The sequence below is a fragment of the Lolium rigidum genome, chromosome 3, assembly GCF_022539505.1.
Source record: "Lolium rigidum isolate FL_2022 chromosome 3, APGP_CSIRO_Lrig_0.1, whole genome shotgun sequence".
NCBI classification, from domain to species: domain Eukaryota; kingdom Viridiplantae; phylum Streptophyta; class Magnoliopsida; order Poales; family Poaceae; genus Lolium; species Lolium rigidum.
Genome location: NC_061510.1, coordinates 36,713,701 through 36,727,701, shown reverse-complemented (window position 1 = coordinate 36,727,701; position 14,001 = coordinate 36,713,701).

Genomic DNA, 14,001 nt, shown 5'->3' with positions numbered 1-14,001 from the left:
CAAGACCGCGAGCCAGAACCTCGCAGAAGCCAAGGACGCAAGCCTGAAACCAGAAGGAGTCGGAACGAAGAGCGCGCGCCGGAGCCTCGCAGGAGCCGGAACGACGAAGGCGACCATCACCAAGAGGAAGGGAGCCACCGAAGCCGGAGCCAGCTGCGGGAGCAGCGCCAGGAATCCGAAGGCGGAAGAACATCTTACAGGCCCCCTCGCAGATCTCCCTCGCCACCACCCAGTGGAGGCGGAGGTGGAGGCGGAGGCGGAGGCCGGAGATCCCGTTCCCGCTCAAAATCACCCGGCGGCGGTCCCCGTGACGCTCGGGAACGCCTCAACGAGTACAGATCCGACTACATACATCGGTCCAAAGTGCTTTGGCCGGATGATCCGAGAGGAACCAAAGCCAAGAAGCTTGAACCTTAAGCTACCCGAAAACCTGAAGCATTATGATGGCAGCGAGAGGCCGGATACCTGGATTGAGGATTACTACAATGCAGTAACCTTCGCCGGAGGAACCCCGAATATAGCCTGCCGCATGCTCCAGTTGTACCTTATTGGTCCAGCTCGTGTTTGGCTCAGCGACCTCGAGGAAAACACCATCTTTTGCTGGTTTGACCTGAAGAAGGCTTTCGAGAACCACTTTCGGGGCACCTACAAGAGACCGGCCACCACTAGCGACCTTCAAGCCTGCATCCAGAAGAAGGGTGAAACATCCAGAAGCTTCCTCACCCGATGGCTGGCAACCAGAAACGAGTGCGAGAACGTAGATAACCGCACAGCAATGCACGCTTTCATTGGTGGCTTGCAGCGTGGAGGGCTGCTGCGTCACAAGCTTACCTGCCTGGTGAATGCGAACAAGCTCACCCTTGATGAGATGATAAACATCGCCAGCGATCACACTACCGCCGATGATGACGCAGGCGGAGATCTTGCAGCTACAGCCATACCCCTGCACCAACAAAAGAAAAACCGTGACAATGGCGTCGGCAACGAGCAACAAGCGGAAGAACCCCCGAAGACCGAGAAGGCGGAGGATCCGACATGGTAGCCATGACGTTCCAACGCGGAGGTTCGGGAGGAGGAAGAGGCCGCGGACGTGGAGGTGGAGCAGGCAGGGGCCAGCAGCGTGCTGACGAGGTCACCGCAACCGGATCCCGCGCCCCCCAAACGTACGAAGAATACAGGAAAATGCCGTGCCTGGCTCATCTGGATCCGGCTACGGGCAAATCCACTCACACCAATCGCAACTGCAAGTGGGTCAACGATCTGAAGAATGACCCGGAGGCAGGATACAAGCGAGCCCGGAAGCACCGCCCACGCGACAAAGGAGGCAAGGGCAAGAACAAGGACAAAGAAGAGGACAGTTCCGAGGCAATGGACGAGGATGAAGCTTCGCCGGAACCCAAGGAGGGTACCGCAGCTAACAAGTCCAACCCCTTCGGCAAAAAGAGTGTCGGAGCCTTCCACACCTTCCTCAGAACCCCAACGGTCAAAAATCAGCGCTCCGGCTCTTGAACGCCAAAGTTCCGGCTGTGCCGCAGTATGTCAAGTGGTCGGAGAAAGCCTGCACCTTTGACAGGTCGGATCATCCGGCTGTCATCCCAAAAGAATGCTACGCTCTGGTTGTGAGTCCCCGTATTGACGGGTATGACTTCTCCAAGTGCCTTATGGATGGCGGAGCTAGCTTGAACATCATGTACCTGGAGACTCTGGAGAGGATGAACCTAACCAAGGACCAGCTAAAGAACAGCACCACTGAATTTCACGGTGTGGTTCCGGGTAAAAAGGCAAACTCCCTGGGTAGTATCAAACTTCCCGTGGCCTTCGGCGATGTCAACAATTACCGCGAAGAGATGACCACGTTTGAAGTGGTGCCCTTCAAAAGCTCCTACCATGTGATCTTCGGCAGGCCCTCCTACCACAAGTTTCACGCCAGGGCATGCTACATCTACAACAAGCTCAAGATTCCGGGTCCTAACGGTATGATCACCGTATCCGGAGACTACAAGAAAGCTAGGGACTGCGAGGAAGGCGAAGCCGCCTTTGCAGAATCCGTCATATCTGGAGAGGAGCTGCAAGGCTACAGAGCAGCGGTGGATCCGACTGAGATGCAGACCACCAAGAAGCAGATCTCCGAACAGAAGACCTCGTTCAAGGCCGCGATAGAAACCAAGAAGCATGACCTCGTTGAAGGCGACGACTCCAAGCAGGTTTCAGTCGGAGCCAACATGGACCCCAAATAGGAAAGCGCGCTCGTCGAGTTCCTCCGAGCTAACATGGATATCTTCGCATGGCAACCTTCTTACATGTCCGGAGTACCAAGGGAACTCGCCGAGCACTACCTCAACATAAATCCGGGTGCAAAACCGGTGAAGCAAGCTATGCGACGCTTTGGAGATAAGAAGCGCCGCGCCATAGGAATGGAATTAGCAAAGTTACTAGAGGCAGGTTTTGTAGTAGAAGTTATCCATACTGAGTGGGTCGCAAACCCCGTCCTTGTACCCAAAAAGAATTCTGAAATACTAAGAATGTGCATCGATTACTCCGGCTTGAATAAGCATTGTCCGAAGGATCCGTTCCCCTTGCCGCGCATTGACCAAGTCATTGATTCGACGGTAGGGCGGAACTTCTGTGTTTTCTTGACGCATATTCCGGGTATCATCAGATCCGTATGAAGGAGTCTGACCAAAAGGCGACCTCTTTCATCACACCTTTTGGCACATACTGCTATGTTACCATGCCTTTTGGCTTGAAAAACGCAGGTGCCACATACCAACGTACGATGCAGCGATGCTTGAAGGACCAAATTGGCCGGAACGTGCACGCATACGTCGACGACATCGCGGTCATGACCCGAAAGGGATCCGACTTGATCAGCGACCTGAAGGAAACCTTTGATAATCTCCGACGGTACAAGATGATGTTAAATCCGCTGAAGTGCGTCTTTGGCGTACCAGCCGGAAAACTCCTTGGCTTCATTGTTTCTCACAGGGGCATTGAAGTTAACCCGGAAAAAATCAAGGCCATCCTGAACATCAAGCGGCCAACTTGTCTCAAAGATGTGTAACGATTAACTGGTTGCGTTGCAGCAATCAATAGAATTGTTAGCCGTCTTGGCGAGAAGGCCCTACCTCTATACAAGCTGCTGAAGAAAACGGACAAATTTGTCTAGGACGAAGCATCAGACGAAGCACTTTAGGGATTGAAGAACATACTCTCCTCTCCACCCATATTGGCAGCTCCAGCTGAGTCAGAGCCTATGCTCCTCTATATGGCAGCCACCAACAAAGTCATCAGTCTTGTAATTGTGGTGGTGCGACAGGAAGAAGGACATGAGCATGGAGTCCAAAGGCCAGTCTATTACATTAGCGAAGTCTTGACGGAATCCAAGCAGAGATACCCTCACTTTCAGAAGCTAGCCTACGGAGTATTCCTAGGTAGCCGGAAGCTGAGACACTACTTCCAGGAGCACCCAATGATCGTGGTGAGCAAGGCTCCCCTGGCAACTATCATCAACAACTCCGACGCAACAGGGCGTGTAGCAAAATGGGGCATTGAGTTATCTGCCTTTGACATCAACTACGAAGGCAGAACTGCAATCAAGTCTCAAGTTCTAGAGGATTTTATCGCAGATTGGACTGAAGCGCCGGACGGCACACCTGTGCCGGAACCTGAAGCTTGGGTCATGCACTTTGACGGATCCAAGCAACATCAAGGCTCAGGGGCCGGAGTTACCCTGAAGTCACCCACCGGAGAAGAACTGCGATGCGTTGCTGCGATTCACTTCGAAGCTACAAACAAAATGGCGGAATACGAGGCTCTACTACACGGTCTGCGCATCGCTAAACAAATTGGGATCAATCACATCATATGCTGCGGAGATTCCGACCCGGTGGCACAACAAGTAGCCGGAACCCGGAACGCCGAAACTCCGTCATGGTGGCTTACGGAGACGAAGTTGACGAGCTCGCCAAGTGCTTCCTCGGATACGAAGTCAAGTACGTCGGGAGAGACGATAACACGGCAGCGGATATGCTTGTCTAAGCTCGGATCCGGCGGAAGCCAATTCCGCCTGGCATTTTCCTTGAGCATCTACGGGTACCCTCAGTGAAGGGCGCAAACCCGGAAAATCCTGATCTGGCAGTTTCTCCGGCTAATGAAGTGATGGCAGTCATTCCGGCCTGGACTCAGCCTTTCCTGGATTACATCATTGATCGAAAGTTGCCGGAGGACGAGGTCCACGCACGACAGATCATCAGACGAGCAAGATCCTACACAATTGTTGATGGACAGCTCTACAAACGAAGTGCAAACGGGGTATTTCTCAAATGCGTCTCTAGTCAAGATGGCATTGAAATCCTCCGAGAGATCCACGCAGGGGATTGCGGGCATCATGCCGCCCCAGGTCCCTCGTTGCAAAAGCTTTTCGGTTAGGATTTTACTGGCTAACAGCTAAAGAAGACGCTGAGAAGCTGGTGAAAACTTGCCGAGGTTGTCAGTACTACGCTACTCAACCAAACGCTCCAGCCCAAGAGCTGAGGACCATACCTATCACCTGGCCGTTCGCGGTCTGGGGGCTCGATATGGTTGGTAAGTTAAAGAAATCATCTCCTGGTGGTCATGAATACCTCCTGGTCGCTATTGACAAGTTCAGTAAGTGGATCGAGGCAAAACCAGTGAGAAAAGCCGACGGTGCTACGGCACTAAAATTTGTTTGTAGCCTCGTAACGAGATTCAGCATCCCACACAGCATAATCACAGATAATAGCACAAACTTTGCGCAAGGAGAACTCAAGGATTACTGCGATGAAGTTGGGATCCGGCTTGACCTTGCATCTGTGGCCCATCCACAATCCAATGGTCAGGTCGAACGAGCCAATGGTCTTATATTAGCTGGAATCAAACCACGCCTTGAAGAACCGCTGCAACACGCAGCCGGAGCTTGGGCTGATGAACTAGACTCTGTTCTGTGGAGTTTGCGAACTACCCCTAACAGGTCAACCGGATTTACTCCGGTCTTCCTGGTATACGGATCCGAAGCTGTGCTCCCCACTGACATCATCCATGATTCACCGCGAGTTTCCGCCTACAACGAAGAAACTGCTGACGAGGCTCGACAACTATCTGTGGACCTGATCGAAGAAGCTCGGAATTTAGCTGACCAACGCTCCACCATTTATCAGCAGAAGCTCCGACGCTATCATAGCCGTCGAGTTCGGAATCGCTCGTTCATGGTCGGAGACTTAGTCTTCCTCCTTCGCCAGGTGAAAGATCACAAGTTGCAATCTCCATGGGAAGGACCTTTTGTCATCAGCAAAGTGCTATACACAACGGATCTTACTACCTTGTTGATTTCCGGGAATTAAAAGACAGACCTGCCAACTGGCACCGGAAATGAAAACGAGAGGATCCAGGTGACATATATGATGAAACAGATCGTCCCTGGAATATAGCACAGCTACGTCCTTTCCACACTTAGCGCTTTACGCATTACATACTTTGTAATATATATGATACATGATCAATGAAATAAAGCTTTTGGTTCACTCTTAGAGTCTTTTACCTCCTTTAATTTTTCATTTTCGATCGTGTATGTTTTCCGACTAAAACCGCAGAGCTGGATCTTTCCGCCTAGGCGTGTATGAAAGTTGTGATTTTCAAAATCATCCTTTCAGACGTAAGCTTAAGTTTTCTGGTGGAAAATCTTCCGTTGCGAATTCATGGATTCCTGGTAGCGACTTCCGGCACCTAGGCTGGGGGCTTGTTTCCGCGGTTATGGACGGACGCCATTGGGCTTCGTCGCTGCAGGCGAGCGTTTCCGGCTAAAGGTTTTCCGGCTCGTGGAAGGTCAAGTGAACAAGCCGGGACATTCATAAACCAGCACTTGCTTTTTTCAATCAAACAGGCGAAACATGCAAATATATTAAACGGATCGCAGGATGAGTTTTTCTGCCCACATGCATAATTGTTCCGTCCCTAGCTACTCACAAATACTTAAGTTATATATTACAAACCCACTCCGGGGCCAAAATGATGCATCAGTTTTCTTTGATCCACAGGTTTTACTCGGAGGCTTCATCCTCGTCAGAAGCAACGTAGGCGGAGCCATCGCCAGAGTCGTCGCCGGAGAAGTCTTCTTCATGATCAGAGCTTGACCCGGAGCCTTCCTCTTCGGGACAGTCCTCCTCAGGTTCATCCTCCGCGTCAGAAAATCCTTCGGGGAGGTCGTGCTTGTTGTACCAGAACGAGTGATTGACTCGCCCAACAAAGACACGGTCGTACCCTTGGGTCTCCGCGAGAAGGTTCCTCAGGTTGGCGCCCTTCGGGACTCCGCGTGCAACGTCAGCAAAATTCATGGTCGGAATGTGCGCTTTGCATGTTGCCAGCACAAGAGAAGCAACTCCGCGGGCGGAAGACTCCTGCCAGTCCTTGATGAGCTCCGGCACCTGCTTGATTAATTTTGTCATGGTGTCCATCACCGCGGTTCCGGCTCTCTTCAAGGATAGCGATTGAGCAACCCCACGACATGCCTCGAAGAGGTTATCAATGGAGCCCTGCACTTACTCATATACTTCTGTCCTTTTGAGGACCGCATCTTTCGTCCATTCAAAGCCAAGGCTCGCTGCGAAAGATACGGTCAGTTCCGCGAACAGAAGCGGAAATTTGAAGAAGCCGGAGCCAAAAAACGAAAAGACAACGAGATTCTTACGGAAGATCATCTTGTCAATTGCTTCCGCCTCCGCCTCGTAACTTTTATTCTTGGACGCCAAGGTTTGGACCCTCTGGTGGCTCTTCTTGAGCTTCTCGGCAAGATCCGATACCTCCTGGGCATGTTTTTCCAGGAGTTCTTTTCTCTTCCTGTTTTCTTCATCAGAGGATTCCTTCATAAAGTTCTTGAGGGATTCATTTTCTGCCTCGAGAACCTTGACCTTGGCGGAGAGGTCGTCGATGGAAGGACGCTTGGCAATTTCTTCTGGAACTCGGAAATACAATAGCATAATTAGTTCAGATAATAAGTTACATTGACGACCCTGGGGGCTCAGTCGGAGTTAGTACCTTCAAAATTCTTGAGGCGGGTCTCCAGCAGAGCAATGGCTTTCTGACTATCCGCGTCCCTGGTTTGCAGTAGCTCGATCTCTTTTTTCTGCTCCAGAATGTGGGTGCGCAAATCTTCATGCAACTTCCGCGTGTTCTGTGAGAGCGGTTCAAGGATTATACGGAAATTCAAACTTGTGGGGGCTAGACGGAAGTTAAACTCTTTTAGCATGTGAAAATTTTGATTTTCCGCTACAATCTAAAGTTCAAGACATTGGCTCATACATGTTACCCGGAAAAATGCATTAACCAATGCCTGGGGGCTAGTGTTACCTGGCGCACGCTCTTGTGCTTGGCAAAGAAAACTTTGAGACCACTCTCGAGATCGGCCAGTTCCTGCTCTTCCGTGTTCGCAGGCCCCCACACCTTTTCCATCATGGCGGAGATCTCCACGTGGCGCTGTGCGAGGGGAGCCTTTTGCAGAATCGGAAAGAGATGCGCATGAGTCTGGGGCGTGCCTGTGGCGCCGCTCAAGGCCAGCTTCTTCTCAACTTGGTCAGCCGGAGCTTCAGTTGAGGTAACGTTGGGTTGCTTAGGCGGAGGTGCGGATGAGGATGCGTCCTTGCCAGACTCGCCTTTGCCGGATTCGGCTGTCGGATCTTCCGGAAGGTCATCAAGATTGATGACATCCTTGGGATCCGGCTTGGCGGTTGAGGAGGCCTTGGGCGGAACCTCCACTTCTGGAGTGATGGGCATAGAGGCCGGCGAAGGTTTCACCTTCTTCTTGGCGATCCTGGGGGCTTGGCTTCCGGAGCTTTTGCTGCAAAAATAACAAGTTAGCATGTCCTAATTTACAACAGTGGCAAGACTTTGTGACGGAAACCAGATGCTTACCCGGATGGTATGAAAAATTGCTGAATGTTGGGTTGTGCGCGGTTGCTGGTATCGATAAGCTTGATGCGCTTCTTTTCCGCCTCCGCCTTACGGGTGGCCGCGATGCTAGGTGCCTCGCGGGCACGTTTGGCTGCAGGGCTGGAGGAAGCAGCCTTCTTCCTCTTGGAAGGACGCGGAACTTCGGGAGCTTCCGCCTCAGATGCGGCTTCCGGGTCGGTGTTTCCCGCTTGAGGGACCCGGAGGAGAGTTCCAAGTTTGCCCTCCTCGAGGGCTTCGAGCTTTGTAACTGAGCCAACACTTAGAAAAAATTTGAAATGAAAAAGGAATCTGCATGTGGATCAAGGTAACGTACCGCGGTCCCGGAACCGTTGGTGTGGATGTCTTTGTTACACACGTGAACATGAAGTTCACGCGGAATCTTGATGAGGAGCCGGATCCTCTTATCGATGGCGTCGGCGGAGAGGTTGTCTTTTGTGGCGCGCATCGGATCGTCGCGCCCCGTGTAGTGGAACATCAAGCGGTCCCGATGCTGAAGTGGCTGGATCCGCTTGGTGAACCAAGACATGGTGAGGTCCTTCCCCGATAGGCCCTCCTCCGTGAGCTTGCAGATCCGCCTAACAGCGCGGGTCAGCTGTGGCGATTCGGAGAGGTGAGGGCATTGTGTCCATGCCGGAGTTTCGCTGGCGGGGCTGTTCTTGAATAATGGCAATTTCCCGTCGCTCGCCGGGTCGGAGACGTCCTTCAGATAGAAGAAGCTTCCGGACCAATACCGCGCGGATTCGTGGCGGTCGGTGTGGGGGTAGACGCGGCCGGGGCGGAGCATGAAGGTGATGGATCCACAAGTCGCCAACTCAGAGGTTTGGCGGATCTTCTCCTTCTTGACGGAGAAATAATATTGGAAAAGAGGAAGTTCGAGAGTTACCCGGAGGCGGCCCTCGCAAAGAGTGACATGGTTGCTGATCGCCAGGACGCTGTTTGGTGATATGTTGTGGGGCTGGAGCCCGTACGCCTTCAGGATTTCCGAGAAGAAATCCGATGGCGGAAAAGAGAAACCTCGTTCCACCAGCGCCTTGGTTATTACCATCTCGCCATCCTGAGGGGCTGGAGTCAGGGAACCCGGAACTGTTCGCCAGCTTCCGGAAAGCAGAAAGCCTTCTGCTTCCAAGTTCTTCAGCTCCATTTCAGTGGTGGTGCAGGGCCACCATTTCCCTTTGGATTCGGAATCTCGCTGACGAGCCTTGGATTTCTTGGCGGCGATCTCTTCCGCCTTCTGTTTTGCTTGTTCCTCCCCGGAGGCTTTCTCTGGGTTAGCAGAGGTTCCTTGGGTGTCCTTGCCGGATTCCTTGGTGGAATCTAGGTGGACCGGAGCAAAGGGTGGAGGGGCGGAGGAGATAGGGGTTGCCATGATTGGCTTGGAGGTTGGAGGCGGAGTCGCAGAAGACATCTGAAGAAAAAAAAAACAGTGGCGGAAAACGTAATTTAGACGGATCCACGCCGTCTTCCTCGAGGATCATCCCTCCCAACTACGACGAAAGACTGAAGCTCGAGAACTCACCGTAATGGACTCCGCGGTGGTTGGGGTCGACGACGGCGAGGATTCTGCGCGGTGGCTCGCTGACGTTAAGAACACGATGAACTGTGCGGTGGCGCAACAGCTAAGGTGAGACTCCGGCGGGTTTTCCGGTAGACTCCGGCACGGTGGAGGAGGAGCTCGAGGGCGGCGCTTCGCAGAGAGGTAGAAAGGGGGGTGAATGAGAGGTCTAAGGGTTGACGGTGGATATTTATAGACCGAGGGAGGAGATTCGTGCTCCGCATCCTGTGGTCGGAACGCAAGCGTCGCACCGTTGGATGCGTGACACATGTTGAGACCCTAAACGGTAAAAATGGCTAAGGATAAGTTACCGCTCAAATCGCGCGAAAATAACGCCAGAATTGGCTGAACCGTTTGAATCTTTTAAGGTTCCGGGTAGCAGCGAAAAGATAATCAGATCCTTGTCTGCAGCAGGGGAGTAACTCGGAGACATGCGATATGCTGTCGATGGATGAAGTCCCGCAGGATGGAGGGATTTTCCGACTAGAAGTTGGGAAACAAGAAAATGTGAAGTTGGAGTTCTTCAAGTTTCCCCCATGTTACCAAGATTGACGGAAGCTTTCAAGTTTTAGCAAGGCGGAAACAAGAGGTGAATCTCGGAGAACTCTGGGGGCTACTGTTGTGGGTATACTTCATGGGTGTACCATCGACAGTGCCAAGATCCGGCAAGCCCGGGTGGCTCATAGACGGTGATGGTGGCATGTGGCCCATCGGGCGGCCCAGTTGCTATTGATCATGAGGATGAAGTCCAGCCCAGGATCAGTAAGTTGGATCCGTACCGACCTTCGGAGGAACCCGAATCCGTGGAGGCCCATTAGGAACCCGGATCCAGTACGACGTATATGGAAGGCGGATCCTTGACGTGCACAGCAAGATATTGTATCGTAGTTTAGGCAATCTGTAATCCGGCTAGGACTCTCCATGTAAACCCTAGATCCGTGCGTTTATATAAGCCGGATCCCGGGAGCCCTAGAGGGACAACCACAACCATTGTAACAACGCGCAAGCGCCCAGATAATTCCAGACAAGCAGCAGTAGGCCCTATCATCGTGCAGGTGTTTCGAAGCAGGGTAACTCGCGTACTACCGTCCCGAGGACACTCCGCCCTATGGCCCCTACTTCTTTTCCCCCTCGTGAGGATCCCTCCTCCGAGGTACCGTCTACTAAGCAACGACAGGTAGGTTTTGGTGTTGGGGTCTTATTCGAAGACTTGTACTACAACTCTTGGGGCTTCCACCTATATAATGAGGGGCAAAGGGGAGGGGCCGGCCACACCCAAGCCATCTAGGCCGCAACCCCCAAGTGGCCGGCGCCCTAGAGACCCCCCTCTCCCCAAACCCTAGCACCCCTCCTCCACATACTACTCCCGCAGCGCATAGGCGAAGCTCTGCCGGAGTTCTCTGTTGGAGATATGCCCAAGAGGCAATAATAAAATGGTTATTATAATATATCTTTGTGTTTATGATAATGTTTACATACCATGCTATAATTGTATTAACCGGAACATTGATACATGTGTGTTATGTAAACAACAAGAAGTCCCTAGTTAAGCCTCTTGTATAACTAGCTTGTTGATTAATAGATGATCAAGGTTTCATGATCATGAACATTGGATGTTATTAATAACAAGGTTATGTCATTGATGAATGATGTAATGGACACACCCAATTAAGCGTAGCATAAGATCACGTCATTAAGTTCATTTGCTATAAGCTTTCGGTACATAGTTACCTAGTCCTTCGACCATGAGATCATGTAAATCACTTATACCGAAAGGGTACTTTGATTACATCAAACGCCACTGCGTAAATGGGTGGTTATAAAGGTGGGATTAAGTATTCGGAAAGTATGAGTTGAGGCATATGGATCAAGAGTGGGATTTGTCCATCCCGATGACGGATAGATATACTATGGGCCCTCTCGGTGGAATGTCATCTGATTAGCTTGCAAGCATATGAATGGTTCATAAGAGATCACATGCCACGGTACGAGAAAAGAGTACTTGTCAGGAGACGAGGTTGAACAAGGTATCGGGATACCGATGATCAAACCTCGGACAAGTAAAATATCGCTTGACAAAGGGAATCGGTATCGTATGTAAATGGTTCAATCGATCACTAAAGTCATCGTTGAATATGTGGGAGCCATTATGGATCTCCAGGTCCCACTATTGGTTATTGGTCGGAGAGAAGTCTCAACCATGTCTGCATAGTTCACGAACCGTAGGGTGACACACTTAAGGTTTGATGTCATTTAAGTAGATATGGAATATGGAATGGAGTTCGAAGTTTTGTTCGGAGTCTCGGATGGGATCCGGGACATCACGAGGAGTTCCGGAATGGTCCGGAGAATAAGATTCATATATAGGAAGTCATATTCCAAGTTTGGAAATGATCCGGTGCATTTATGGAAGGTTCTAGAAGGTTCTAGAAAAGTCCAGAAGAAACGCACTGTGGAAGGTGGAGTCCCGGAGGGACTCCACATCCATGGCCGGCCAAAACCTAGAGGGGGAGTCCCAGGTGGACTCCACCTATGGTGGCCGGCCACCCCCCACCAAGGAAAGGTGGGAGTCCCACCTTGAGCAGGACTCCCTCCTTGGGTAGGTTTCCCACCAAAGGTAGGTTTGCTTTTGGGGTCTTATTCGAAGACTTGGGATCCAACTCTTGGGGCTTCCACCTATATAATGAGGGGCAAGGGGAGGGGGCCGGACACACCTAGCCACTCTTGGCCGCAGCCCCCAAGTGGCCGGCGCCCAAGCCCCCCTATCCCCAAACCCTAGCACCTCTCCTCCACATACAACTCCCGCATACGCTTAGGCGAAGCCCTGCCGGAGTTCTCCACCACCACCGCCACCACGCCGTCGTGCTGCCGGGATTCCGAGGAGGATCTACTACTTCTGCTGCCCGCTGGAACAGGGAGGAGGACGTCGTCTTCATCAACACCGTACGTGTGACCGAGTACGGAGGTGCTGCCCGATTGTGGCACCGTCAAGTTCTTCTACGCGCTTTTGCAAGCGGTCAAGATCTTCTACGCGCTTTTGCAAGCGGCAAGTGATCGACTACATCCACCACGAGATCTAATCTCGTTAGGCTTTGGAAATCTTCGAGGGTTAGTCTCATGATCTTCTCGTTGCTACCATCTACTAGATTAGATCTTGGCTTGTGTTTTCGTTCTTGCGGTAGGAAATTTTTTGTTTTCTATGCTACGAATCCCAACATTCTCCACCACCACCGCCACCACCGCCACCACGCCGTCGTGCTGCCAGGATTCCGAGGAGGATCTACTACTTCCGCTGCCCGCTGGAACGGGGAGAAGGATGTCCTCTTCATCAACACCGTACGTGTGACCGAGTACGGAGGTGCTGCCCGATTGTGGCACCGTCAAGATCTTCTACGCGGTTCTGCAAGCGGCAAGTGATCGACTACATCCACCCCGAGATCTAATCTCGTTAAGCTTTGCGAATCTTCGAGGGTTAGTCTCTTCATCTCCTCGTTGCTACCGTCTACTAGATTAGATCTTGGCTTGTGTTTCGTTCTTGCGGTAGGAAATTTTTTGTTTTCTATGCTACGAATCCCATCACATCACACTATTTAGCCATTTCAGTTACCGTTGTCTCTAAAATCTCTTCCTAATTAATGAAAATGGTAAATCGTTTGCCTTGTTTTTTTATGTACTCCCTCCGTCCATTAATAGATGTCCAGTGGTTCATCCAAATTTAGATGTATCTATGTTTAAAAAATGTTTAGATACATTCGAATTTAGACAAACTTTTGACATCTAAAAATGGACAGAGGTAGTACTAATAGTTGAATTTTCGTTTCCTTCCAGAAAAACATTAAAATAAAATTGGAGGTGGACGAAGCAGCGTACTACTTGTAAGTCCGATTGCATCTCATTCGTGTGTGTGGCTCCGCTCTCCTTCCTCTACAGTAAGCTTGAGAGGCCTCCGCCGTTGACCGGGCCGCCGACGGCCGGTCCGCCAGGCTAGCTGGCCGGAGTTGGTCTAGAGCAGGTGCCGAAGTAGATATGGTGTAGATCTGTAGGTTTCTTTGGTTTTTGGCTTTATGCTTCGTCTGGGTGTATGCCCGTAGATGGAGCGCCGCCGTTGATCTCCTCCGCCAGATCTCCGGCGTCCTAGGGGTGCTTCTTCCTCTGCTTCTGCTCCGGCGGTCGGAGCCATGGGCGGAGCGGCGCAGCACCAACTCCTCCAGCAATAAGGCGTTTCTGGACCATCTTCTACTCCAGAGAAGCTGCCGAGGTGATGGATCTCTCGGCCATGGAGGCTTTGAGAGATTCAACAGCGAGGGAGCAGGTTGGACCTCCGTTTACCACTCGGCCGGCCTTGGTGGCGAGGGAGTTGGTAGGCGGTGATCCTCAGCTCTGGTTCTGGCAAGGAGGTTGGCTCGTCGTCGCGGGTCGGTGATGAACAGTTCGGAAGGGCAGTGGCTCCTGGCCTACCGCGGTGGCGAGGAGGAGGCTGCTGTTCA